Here is a 13,894-nt window from a genome sequence, read left to right as displayed (position 1 = left end):
TCTCTCTCTCTCTCTCTCTCTCAAATAAAAATAGAATGCATGTTTGGAACATCTATTATATTTAGTTGATGTCTGTGTCTATTTTTTGACCAGTAACATGTTGTTTTTATTAATATGGCTTTGTAGTATACTTTGAAAACTGATAGGGTAACAGCCAGCATGATTCCTTTTGCAGAGGGCATATTTTGGCTACACAGAGCATTTTGTGCTCTATGTAAATTTTGAGGGTTTTTTTTTATATATATTACTGAATAAAACATACTGGAATTTTGACTGGAATTGTTTTGTTTTTGGTAGGATGGCCATTCCACAATATTATAATTACTTCTTAAAGTCAAGAAACTTGGGTAATGTGGTATTTTGAATGTATGTCTCCCATAACTCAGTTGTTTTATTAAAGTTTATAACTTCGATCTCCAACAAGCTGGCTGGAAGAGGTATAAATGGGGACAGATCCTGGAGTACAACTCTAAGATGTCACTGAATGAAGTCAGCACAGGTTAAATGGGATAGCCATTGTTAAGTTAGAGAGAATTCAATAGTGATAGGCCTTCTTGTAACCCAAGATTGGTGGGAGCTTAATATTAGAAAATGAGCTCATTATCTAGATATGATTCTGACTTGTTTCCCAGTTCCAGATATGGGTCCTTTGCCACTGAGAAGATCTGTTAGCCAATCCGAGAGCAATTGGTTACCCACCAAGGTTATGTGCACTATTGCAGTTGTGTGAGCATTGTGTCAGGTTGCTGGCTTCTGAGTGGCTTATACAATTAGCCTGTCTAGTGCCAGAAGGTGCTACATGTGCTACTGGGGGAAAGTGATCAATATCGTTCTGAGCAACTGATACCAGATTTTGTTTGAAGCTTTTGATGTTTGCTGGATGGTGAAGGATTTTCTCCACTTGGATGAATGGAAGCAGGTTCTTACACCACTGATGGAACCTCCCACTAGATCTATAAACATGAAATGAATCACTTCCTCCCCTAAACTGTGCCTGGTTAGGATGTTCATCCCAGCAACATGAAACTGCCTAGCATAGGCAATACTTTTAAAATAAATTTTGCTCAAGTTCTCACTATTTAGGTAGAGTGGAGTCAGATTCTACAATATATTATAGAATATATATAATATATATATATATATATATAATAGAATTATAGAATATTATATATATATGTATATATATAATATTACATGAACTGCTTGTAGCCCATTTCCATTAGAGTCCATATTCCTCTCTAAAAACTCATGAGCCAAACTTCCATTGTGTGCTATTCTCTTGGCTTTCTGGCTTTCCAGATTGTAACCAGAATGAGCCTGTTTATAGCATTGTAAGGCTACTCTAGTCAAAAGATCCAAATCGGTCCACATTCTTCCCACATACCAGTTCCAAAAAAACTAAAATATAACATCTAGCTTTACTGTAACAAGGAGCAACCTTGTCAGTAGCAGTCTTCAGCATCACTGTTATTTCTCATTCCTAAGATATAATACCAGACCAGAAGCAATTTAAATAATTAAAAGGTTTATTTCCCACTTACAGTTCCTGAGAGTAGAGTCCACCATGATGAAGAAAACAGATCAACAGAAAGATGATCAACATAACTTCAACAGGGAAGAAATAGATAAAAAGAAAACAGAAAGTATACCTGGACTATACAACTTTACTTTCACACCCTTGACACACTTCCTCCAGCAATTCTTCACTCTAAAAGGCTCCAGAATCTTCCCAAACAGCAACACCAAATACTGATTACGTATTCAAGTACACAAGGTTAAGGGGCACAGATTACATACAATGCATCACAATGTTCCATTTTGAAATCACAAGACTACACTTTAAAAATCACATTCCTCCACTGGAATATAACATCATGTACTCTGAAATCTTAATTCCCTATTGTATCATCCCAATACTGTGACATTACAATACCTTTAATTGATTTCACATTGCATGACTGGGATGTCAAATTTCTCTTCTATGACATCACAAATACAATTATGATATTCCCACCCACTTTATCTCCTTGCAATACCCACAGTGAGCAAGCAATTACCCTATGTTATATCACAAGGCCTCACTGACACATCAAAATGTCAGGAGTGGCACTACAATTTCTCAGTGTAACATCACAATGTGCAAGTATGACATCAGAATGCTACTCTTGGACATCATATCATAGAATTCAATAACAATAGCTCTCTACTGTGATATCACAAAACATATCATCACTTGGCAATATTCCATCAGGTCTTCACAATGTCCAATTTTCATATCACAATGTAGTGCTGTGTAATCAGAATATCAAACTGTGACATCAAAAATGGTGCTGCTGCCAGGCGTGGTGGCGCACACCTTTAATCCCAGCACTTGGGAGGCAGAGGTAGGAGGATCGCCATGAGTTCAAGGCAACCCTGAGACTACATAGTGAGTTCTTGGTCAGCCTGGGTAAGAGTGAGACATTACCTCGAAAAAAAAATAATAATAATAATAATAATAATGGCATTGATACCTCAAAAAGCCACATTGAGAAATTATAATACCTTGCTGTGACATCACTTTGACACTATTTAACACCACAATAACTCACTGTGTCTTCAAAATGTCCCATTTTGACATAATTCTGAATTGTGATACCAACTGCCCAATTGCCTCATCACAATCCCAAAATGTGATAACTTAAAAGTCCTATTGTGACACTGTGATGTCACAATGCCCCACACTAACTCACTATATCTCATTATGACATGCCAATGTCCCACTGTGACATACTGATTCACCACTGTGATGCATTATATCCAATTGTCACATCAAAAATCCCAAAATGAGCCACGTGTGGTGGTGCACGCCTTTAATCCCAGCATTCAGGAGGCAGAGGTAGCAGGATCACCATGAGTTTGAGGCCACCCTTAGTTAACTGTATGTACTCACAGTTAATTCCAGGTCAGCCTGGACCAGAGTGAGACTTTACCTCGAAAAACTAAGGAAAAAAAAATTAAATAACAAAAAATTTTAAAAATCCCAAAATGTGACCCTATAATTTCATAATCCACTGATACATCACAATGCCACATTGTGACCCAATACTGCAAACTACAAACACCATATGATATCACTGTGGTTAGTTATTGTGATGGGACAGTTGAACATTGTAATGTCACAAAGCCCAGGCATCATGATGTCAAAATTGTGCTTTATGATGTCACATATTCTTATCATGATGTCACAGTGGTGCAATGTGCTGACACAGTAGGGTAATGTGATAACATAGTGGGTACTCTGAGGTCACTTTGGGGCATATACTGGAAGAGTGGAGCATTGTGATATCACACAGGGCCTTAGATCCATTGCTAGGGCGACAGGACGTTACAGTGAGGAATTATGATTATAAAATGTATATGTGCTGTCACAATAAGGCCTTTTGAAGTCACACTGTGTACTTATCATGTCCCTATAGGGCATTATGATGTCAAATACGGTATTATGCTGTCACAGTGGCAAAGTGGAGAATGGTATGTTACAATGAAACACTGTGATATAGCATAAACTTTTTTATTGTTATTGTACCATGGGACATTTTGATGTCACGTTAGAATATTGTGATGTCACCATGGAGAATTGTGATATAATGAGGGGAGAAGCAATACCTCTGAAGGGATTTGGAATGTCACATTGTCCTCTGTTTTATATCAGTACCATGTTGTTTTTGTTAATGGCTTTGTAGTATATCTTCAGATCAGGTATGGTTATACCTCCGGTGGAGTTTATTTTGCTGAGGACATTTTTTGGATATATGGGACCTCTGCCATTCCGTATAAATTTTAAGATATGTTTCTTTCCCTGTGAAGAATGATACTGGGATTTTATTGGTATTATGTTGGATCTGCATATTGCTTTTGGTAGAACTGCCATTTTCACAATAATAATTCTACCTGTCCTGCAACATAGAAGTTTCTTCCATCTTCTCAGGTCCTCCTCCATTGCTTTCTTGAGTGTTTTAATGTTTTTATTAAGTAAGTCTTTCCCATCCTTGATGAGTGATATTCTAAGGTATTTTGTATGTGTGTGTTTCTTCAAAACAAGACAGCCTCACTGATTTCTTTTCTGTATAAATTTTCTTTTACATGTAGGAAGACTACTGATTTTGTATTGATTTTGTATTCTGATATTTTGCAGAAGGGATTTATCACATTTAGAAGTTTTATGGTTGAATTATTTGGATCACTTATGTATAGGATCATGTCACTTGCAAATCGTGTTAGGTTGACTTCTTCCTTTCTAATTTGTAACCCTTTTATACCCTTATCCTGTCCTATTACTTGAGATAGGACTTCTTGTACTGTGTCTGAGAGCAGTGGTAATAGTGGGCTCCCCTGTCTTCTTCCTGATCTCAATGGGACCTCCTTGAGTCTTATCCCAGTAAGTATGATTTGGGCTTTAGGTGCTTTAGTCCTTATTATGTTGAGATATAATCCATCCATGCCTAGTCTATCCAGTATTTTGATCATGAAGGGGTACTGTTTGATCCCCGTTATTCACATAAAAAGCTGGACATGCTCACATAGTCCTGCAGCATCAGTGCTGAGAAAGACAGAGACAGGGAGATTCTTGGGCCTTCCTGGTCAGCCAGTCTAATTGAAACATAGAACTCTAGATTCAGTGGTAGATTCTGTTCTGAGAAACAGGGCACAGAAGCGATCAAGGCGGACACTGGACATCTTCCTCTAGTCCTGATGCAACCACATTTAGAATACACAGAAGCAATCCCTTTACAAAGATTAAATACTAAAACTTGTTTCTAATAATAATTATGAGTCCTTTTGAAATATGAGTTCTTTCACATACTTTTTCTGAATAGATGGAGATTTTTCAGAAAATATGCACTCTTCAATCAAATCAGCATTTTCAACTGGTTTACTTTAAGTTTTCTCCTAAAGATAATGGACTTCAGTGAGCATAATTCATTATTGCTGTTAAAATTGGTTTGTATCATGAACTTATGCTACCATGTGTACATAGTTTCCAGAACTTTTACTAAATAATTATAGTTAATATACACAATAATGGATTTCTTTGTGACATTTTCATATGTCTATACCATTTTAACTTATTCATCTCTATGCTCATTGTCCACTGCTGCTCCCTTCCCTCTGATTATTCCCTTCTTTCTCACAGATATTCCTACTCCTGCTTTCATATCGCATGCGTATGTACATAAATGTAATTGATATAGAATCTGAACATGAAAGAAAACGTGGCATATTTGTCTCTATCTTCCCCTTCCTCTCTCTTCTCTAGATACATCTTCCTCTCTATTCAGTGTTTCACCTTTCTTGTTTTTTAACATTTCAGTAATTTTTTTAATTTTATAATCACACAAACATTAGCTTTCATTACATTATTTTCAAACAAAGTTGGTCTATATTGTCTCTCTCCCCTTCTCATCTGCACCAACTCTTTTCCTTTTGTATCTTTCCATATTCATGTCATATGTGATGTGTACTTTGCCCTCTTCTCAATACCTCTTTCTCCCTCATATTCTCTTATCTAGTTTCATAGTCAATGTTCCCTTTCACACCCCATTATTTATATACATACAAACATGAAAAGGTAGGATCCACATATGAGAGAGAATAAACTTTGTTTGATTCTGTGTTGCCTCATTTGGTAATTTAAATGTAAGTCATGTTCCCATAGCTTAAGGTAGTTTTAATTAAGCTTGAAACTTAAGTCTCAATCAGGCACAGTCCTGCTGGAGGAAGTGTCACTGTGGGCAGATATTTAATCCAGTCCTATTTGATGTGTAGAGAGACAGTTTGAGCTATGGATATTTGTGCTTGTGAGTGTTGGCTGTTGTCTCTCTGCTAAGGATCTAAACACTTCTTCCACCATGAGAGAACGACCTTAAAGTTCTTTGTTTGAAACAAAATCTTTCTTCCCATAAGATCCTACTGGTCAGAAGTTTGTCCCCGTTACAAAAATGTAACTGCAACATAAAATTGGCTCTGAGAATTTTGATCATTGCCATGATGAATCTGACCACATGGGTTTTGTTCTGTAATGTTTGCATGAAGAATGTGGAAATATTTAGTACTTTGGACTAGAGAAGGCTTGCAGTGCCATAATCAGAATTTGAAGGACTATTCTGGTGAGAGTTTGAAAATGCTAAATGCACAGAATTGTGGACTGTGGAGGCTTGGATTCTGAGCTTTCAAAGAGGAAGGAGTGAACCTTGTTACAACTGAGCTACTGTTGTAAAAGCTGGCTGTGTTCTGCCCATGCCCAAAGAGTTTGAACAAAGTTAAATTTAAAAGTAATGGACTGGTCTTCTTGATGGAAAGTATAAACAGAAAGATATGAAAGATATATGGTTTATCATAGGAAAAATTCAAGCATGTTTTAAGCTACTGGCTCAGAGATTGGTTTTGTGTTACTTAAGATGCAGTTGTTCAGTTGAGTAGCACTATTATGGGTGGTCACACTGCTTAACATTGGAGCAATGGAAAAGGTGACTGAGGGTGAAATCCAGCAACTAAAGGGTGAACTGAAGCATGCACATTCTTCTTTAAAGAGTATGCTTTCCTTCAGCTTCGAAAAAAAATAGTATGCTTGAAGGTAGAATTTTAGAGGAATATTCTGCTTTCTAAGGTCAAGGTCTATTCCTTTCTGATTAACAAATTTGGTGGCTCATCTGGCTCCATGGATCACAACAAATGCTAGAAAGACAGGGTTGTTGGATGTGCAATGTGGTGTTGTTGTTGTTGTTGTTGTTGTTGTTGTTTTGTCCAAGAGTAAAGCTTTATTTTGCTTTCCAAAAACTCTTCATTTCTTCCTCACCAAGTAGCAATTTTCTCCCCTACATTGCTAAGGCTCAGGGCTCCAGACTGAAGCAGTTTGAGCCACATGCCCAGGTCCACACGCCTGTGCCCTCTACAGCACATTTTCTAGGACCATGGAATCAGCTGTCCTGCTCACTGCTTTGGCATTCTGTCAGGTTATGAGCAGGCCTGGGCAGAGCTGCATACCTCCACTCCTTCCAGCCGGTTTCTTGGTCACTTCCCTGAATACTAAAACAAACAGGTGGTGTGCTCTGCCTTGCTAACTCAAACCAAGTGGGAGGAGGAAGCAAAAATATCCCAGCTATGTGAACAATCAGAGGAGTATCTGGCAGCACACTTGATCTTTTATAGCTTTATTTTAACCAAAGAGTCAATGCCTTCAAGCAACCAGTAGCCTTGTCACACTCCAAGCCTTAATGTTCAGAATCCGTTTAGATACTGCCTTGGCGAGAGGTGCCCAACCCCCACATGGATTTGTTCAAAATGGGCTCCCAGTGACACCAACTGCCCCCCAGTTGCTCAGTGAGGCAGAAGGTGGGATTTTTCCAACACTGTTCCAAGGCTGCTTCATCATTTCCTGTTCCCACCCAAAGGCGGAAACGGGCAGTCACTTGGATAGGGTCACAGCAAGTCAGTGACATTCAAGATTGGAACATCACTTTGTCCTCCAGCACCATTTTGAAAACTGAAAACAACTCTCCAAGGATGTGGGGGAGAGAAATAAGGGGATGTGGGACATGGCATACAACACACAGAATAACAATGGGAAGAACCTTGGCCTTTTTTTATGAAAAATCTGGAATGCTTCACAAATTTGTGTGTCATCCTTGCACAGGGGCCATGCTAATCTCCACATTGTTCCAATCTTAGTATGCATGCTGCGGAAGCAAGCGCGAACCTGAGCCTTTTAATGTGCACTCCGAGAAGTTTATAATGCAGTGATGGAGTGTGTTTCTTTTTTTCGTTTTTTTCGAGGTAGGGTCTCACTGTAGCCCAGGCTGACCTGGAATTCACTATGTAGTCTCAGGGTGGCCTCGAACTCACAGTGATCTTCCTACCTCTGCCTCCCGAGTGCTGGGATTAAAGGCATGCACCACCATGCCTGGCGAAGTGTGTTTCTTAAACAGAGTTAACTATAGAACTAAAGATTTTTGACAGGCACTAGGACTCCGATGAACAAGCTCTGGTCAAGGTGATTCTGAGGCTTCTGTAAACGTATATAAGGTGTAAAACTCTTGTTGCTGGGCACTAACCACTGCCTTCAAAATGTAATGCTGGATCCAACATGACTGTCAGGTTGCACTTTCTGGTTTGTGCTTCAGCAAGAGTTTATGGAATTGTTCTACTTGCAGGTCAAAGCTCTGGGAAGAGAACCCTGCCTGGAAAAAGTTCACTGGAGCCAGAAGGTACTTGAGTGCCAGGTCCCTGGACTCAGTAGCTAGAACAGGAATGGCCTTGCTACTGTGAGACAGGGGACATCCTGGTTGACCTGCGCATCTTGGTTCCCCAAATCTGGGGAGCCATCATCTCTAGATATCAAAGGGGACTTTAAGCCAATTTCTTCCGTGGTTTCTGGAGAGATAAACTCCTCATCTGTAGACTTTAACTGCATGGAAAAGCCTAAGGGGGAAGTCAACACAGTCACTACCTCCTGAGACTCACAGAAAGAGACTGGCTCATCCCATTCTTTGCAGCCAAAGTCTGTGAGTAACTGCTTCTTGGCCTGCAAAGGACAAGGACAGAGGGAGAGCTTCTCAAGGTCTCCAGGCCAGGGGAAAAGGTTTTCTTTCTTGTGCTGCTTTGTGTCTCTATCAGCACTCTCTTCCAGAGATTCAAACACAACCCCTGGGATCCTTGGCTTCTTTGGCCTCCTTTCTAACAGCCAGAACACGCTTGCCTTCCTAGAAGCACTCATATATTGCTGCACAGAGTCTGGAATAAGGGGGACAGGCAGCCTAGGACTCAGGCTGTCCTGGAAGCAGTTTCCACAGGGCTGTCGACTGATGATGGGCACCACCTGGCAAGTCCTCAGCCCTGCAACAAAGGCACACAACTCAGGGTAGGAGGAATGATCAGAGTAAGGGATGATGTGGACGTCAGGGTGGGGGCTGCGGATCTTCCGGCCCGTGGGAAGGATAGCAATGGTAGGGTGGGTCTGGTTCCAATGAAGCATGGCAGAATGGCAGATCTCCATATGGTCCACAGCATGGATGCAGCCGGCCCTTTCATCCACCGTGACCGCATCTGCCAGGCCCAGGAGCTGTACCAACGCCAGATGCGGAGGACTCAATACCACCCAGGTCCGAAACTCCAGGGCCAGTTTCTCCAGTAGTGATTCCTTTCCCAGGCTGTAGAGTCCAATCTTTATGTGATGTTGTGGGTACTTTCGGATGAGATGGATGATTTGTTGCGCAGCTTCCTGTCGGAAAGGAAGAATGTGGGCTGGGTTGCAATTGGTGTTGTCCAGGTATAAAGTGTGGAACTGTTTCCCCACTGACAGGGCTGGCTCCTTCAGCATGGATGGTGTATATCGAAAATCACCTGTAGGTGACGGTGCAGGAGGTGGGCGGTGATTGGGGAGCAGTAGAGGGGCCGCGCCCACGTGCTGGACAGGCCCACCGTGTGGTCGAGTGCATGTGGGACAAGAAGAGCCGTGAGGAGCCGCCCGGCGCAGGCTCCAGAAGTCCACCGCAACGGGCGTGTGTGGGATCAGGGTCCCTTTCATGGTGGCGGGGCTGGAGTCCCCGCTGGGGTCTTCACAGGGACAGAGTTCTTGCGTGAGGACTCTGCCACGGTGCCCCGAAGAAGGGCATGCTGGAGCCAGAACCAGGCCTCGGGCCCTCGGGGAAGAGCAGCCCAGTAGAGTGGGCAGTGACTAGTGTGGGCGCTAAGGAGGTGGTCTCGCTTGGCACCATGAGAGCCGGGGCCCAGCATCCCCAAGGAAGCCCCCGCAGGAGCCACGCCCCCCACCAACGCACACGCAGCCTGGCAATGTGGTTTTTATTTTCAGAAATTGCCCCAGGGCCATGAGAAACAGGGTTGAAATCCCTGTGTGGAGACTCAGTAAGGTTCTTATATGAAAATGATCTAGTTCTAGGAGCTGGTGCTGAGATGCAACAATGGGAAATATGGTTGAAATCCTTGTGTGAAGACCACTGCATGAAACTGTGAATATGAATCATGGTGTGTAGTGTACATGCAAACTGTTTTTGATATAACAGGACATGTGAAAGGCTTCCATGGAGCTCTCCTGGGTCAGGATGGAATTTTTCATGGGATGGTCAGCCCAGCTGGAGGATCAGAATAGAAAATATAGTGTCTGTCATCGCTGGCCTTTGGTGGTGGACGTGAATTGCAGATCTTTGATGTTTACCTGCTTGGTATTGGTTTTGCATCAGTCCAGTCACTCCTTGGTATGCCTTTTCACAATGGGAATGTTTAGTCTGTGCCAGTCTGTGTTGAAACTATGTAACTTGTGTTTTGATGTATACAGGGTTCACATTTAAGAGACAGCTTAAAGCTAAGATGAGCCTTGGGATTTTGAAGAGTGTTCAAATTACTGAAGACTATGGGGACCTTGGAAGTTGTACTGAATGTAATTTACATTGTAAGATGAACATGAGTCTATGGGGGCCAGGGTGGAATGTGTTGGTTTGAAAGTAAATGTTAAGTCCCCATATGCTGAGGTAGTTTTGATTAACCTTGCAACATAAGTCTCCATCAGGCACAGCCTGTGACCACGGGGAGGAGGTTCACTGGGGCACATTACTAGTCCAGCCCTTCTAGGTGTACAGAGAGACACTTGCATCTTAGAATGTGCTTGCTGGCGCTGGCTGTTGTCTCTTTGCTACAAATCCTTAGTAGTGGGCTAGCTTATTCTGCCATGAATGAACTCTCTGGCATTATTTGAGACTGGCCATATGTTTGTTCAAGCAATGAATAACTGCAATACCTCAGTATACTATTTTCCAAACTCATACACTTTCTGAAAACTTCATAATTTTTCTTTAAAGTTAAGGGTTTTTTCATCATATATGTAGATATGTGTATGTTCCTAATATAAGAGAAAAATGTGATATTTGCCTTTCTAAACTTGGCTGTGAAATACCTATTTCTACTCTTTTTTATAGCAAAAATAAATTGCATAAATATGCTGCATTGACTCTATGCATTCATCTAGTGACAGACATCTAGACTGGTTCTGTGTCTTGGCTTTGAGAGTCCTGCTGTGGCAGCCAGGACGAACAAGCACCACTGTGGTTGGCTGACTTAGATCCCTTCAGGTGTGCACTCAGAACTGAATCATATGATAATTACCTTTTTATTGATTCGTGGAAACTCAGTGCTGAGTTCCATAATTATTGCATCAGATTTAACTCCTTTTATATGTTTTTAAGAGGTATGATCTCACTGTATACCAGGTTGACCTGTAACTCACTCTTTTGGCCCAGGCTGGCTTTGTACTTACAATAAGCCTCCTATCTCTGCTTCGTGGGTGCTGGGAACAAGTTGTGCACCACAATACTCAGTGCAGGTTGTATTCTTAACAACAGTATTTAAAGAATTCTCTTTCCCCACATCCTCACAAGCAATTGCCATTTGTCATGATGACAACCATTATGACTGGGGTAAGATAGGATCTCAAAGCAGGTTTTTTTATTTTGTTTTATTGAGAGTGAGAGAGAGAGGAGAGAAAAAGAATTGGCACACCAGGGCCTCAGGCATTGCAAGTGAACTTGAGATGCTTTTGCAACCTAGTGGGCATTTGCAACCTTGTGCTTGCCTCAGCTTCATGCATTTGGCTTACATGGGATCTGGAGAGTCAAACATGGGTTCTTAGGCATTGACAGCAAGTGCCTTAACTCTAAACCATCTCACCAACCCCTCAAGGCAGTTTTTAAATATGTTTTGTTTTTAATTTTTATATTTTTTTATTGACAACTTCTATACTTACAGGCAACAAACCATATTATTTCCCTCCCCTCCCCTGCTTTCCCTTTCATAACTCTGCTCTCTGTCATATCCCCTCCTTCTCTCCATTAGTCTCTCTTTTAATTTGATGTCATCATCTTTTTCTCCTGTTATGAGGGTCTTGTGTAGGTAGTGCTAGGCACTACAAAGTCTTGGATATTGAGGCCAAATTCTGTCCAGACAGTTGTATGTAAGGGGTGGTACCCTTCCTTTGGATCTTACATTCTTTCTTCCACCTATTCCACAATGGACCCTGAACCTTGGAGGGTGTGAGATGTTTCAGTGCTAGACACTCCTCTGTCCCTTCTTCACAGCACTATGTCACCTTTTGGGTCATCCCAGTGGTCATCACCACCTGAAAAGAGGCAGAGGGAGAAAGGGAGAGAGAGAGAGAATAAGAGTAAGAAAAAATGAAAGTGAGTAAACAAGCATGAGAGAGAGAGAGAGAGAGAGAGAGAGAAGATGGACATGCCCAGGCTTGTTGCCTCTGCAAAAGAATGTCATGTGAATGTGCCACCTTGTGTATCTGGATCTATGTGGACACTGGGGAATCAGACCCAGGCTGGCAAACTTTGCAAGCAAGTACCTTAACCACCAACCAATCTCTCTCCAGCACCTCAAAGCAGTTTTAACTTGCATTTCCTTCATGGCTAGTGATGTTGAACATTTTTAAATTCATTGACTACATTTGTTGCTTAGACAACTGTTTGATTCATTTGCTTCCTTACTGATTGGATGTTTGAATATTTTGTCTAATTTTTTTTGAGTTCCTTGTAGATTCTACAAATGAATACTAAGTCATATATATAATATAAAAATTTTCTATTCTTTACTGTGTCTCTTAACAATGCTGGTTGTTTTCTTGTAAAGAGAGAAAATTGCTATATTTCTCTACATTTCTTTATACCTAACCTAGAGAAATGTAGGAGGGTCTGCTGATGGAAGACAAACAGGAGGCTCTGCTATGGCAGGTAAACAAAAGGCTCTGCTGGGATGAATAACATTTCCTGGGGCCTGCCTTGTTGAGGAAACTCCTTAAGATAAAGGGGAGGAGGCCTGGTCACCCCCTGTGGCACTCCCTGTACCTGACCAACAGACCTATTTACATGTTCCTTTTTTTACTTTTATGTCAGTAACTGTCACATGTAAGTTGTGATTTACTGCTTAATTCCCATTTTTTCTTTTTTATAAAAACTGACACTCTGAACAGTTCAGGGCTTCACTCAGAATATGTAGTGGAGACCTGGCATACCAGACTTTTCTTTTTTAGTTTTTTCTTTTTTACCCAATAAAACCGCCTTGCATTCTGTTAATCAGTAGTCTTACTTGTGTGACACCAGACCCCATAACATAGTGGGGGCTTGTCCGAGATCCACATTTCAAGACCTCCCTCCCCAACTCTGGGGCAACTGTACTGGGGAAAGAACCCAAGTCTTGGCCCAAGAACCATATCTCCATCCATCTGTATGTTGCTGGTGTTGGAATTGGTAGCAAGCCATTGACAGGTAACTTTTGCCCAGGACTGCCAGCCCCCTCCTTTACTAGGTAAGAGAACTCCACAGGTGCCTTTCCACTCTTCTTTTTGTTTCTCCTTTTTTTCTGGTTTTTCTGGTGCCTGGATCTGCATGCTTTTTTCTGGTTCCAAGAGGAAGCTGGTTGCAGCATTAATTCCCCTGAACGAGGGATCGAGGGGCTGCCTTTGACCCTCCTTGGATCCATTTAGACATTTCATATAGAAGTCTGTTTCTGGCTCAGTCTTAGTTTGACCACATGTCTATTTCTGATTCAGTTTTGTTAGCCATGTGACAATGTCAGGAGAGCCGTTATCGCGAGCACATTTATGTTTGGTGTTGTGTTCATTTGTCTTTTCCTCATCTTTGAACACATGGGTCAAAACTATTCTGTTGAAAAATCTCTTTTAAAACTGGTTAAAAAGCACTTTAAAGATCTTAAGGAAAAAAAAGATGAACAATAAAACAGGCCTATTAATCTATCTTCTCGGGAAGCTGAGAAAAGAGGTTCCAATGTGATAGCCTGACTCCACATTTTAAACCATGTGACTTTTAAATTGTTTGATAAAAAT

The 13,894-nt window shown here is 41.3% G+C and overlaps 2 pseudogenes; both read right to left on the bottom strand.

The window, feature by feature from the left end:
• Positions 1–7,630: 7,630 nt before the first annotated feature.
• On the bottom strand, positions 7,631–7,730 carry LOC123455171 (annotated as a pseudogene).
• A 402-nt stretch (positions 7,731–8,132) lies between these two features.
• LOC101616208 lies at positions 8,133–9,565 on the bottom strand (annotated as a pseudogene).
• Positions 9,566–13,894: the final 4,329 nt, after the last annotated feature.

Source organism: Jaculus jaculus, chromosome 15 (genome assembly GCF_020740685.1).
Source record: "Jaculus jaculus isolate mJacJac1 chromosome 15, mJacJac1.mat.Y.cur, whole genome shotgun sequence".
NCBI classification, from domain to species: Eukaryota; Metazoa; Chordata; class Mammalia; order Rodentia; family Dipodidae; genus Jaculus; species Jaculus jaculus.
Note: the sequence above shows the minus strand (reverse complement) of the source record. Positions and strands in the feature narration are given on the sequence as shown.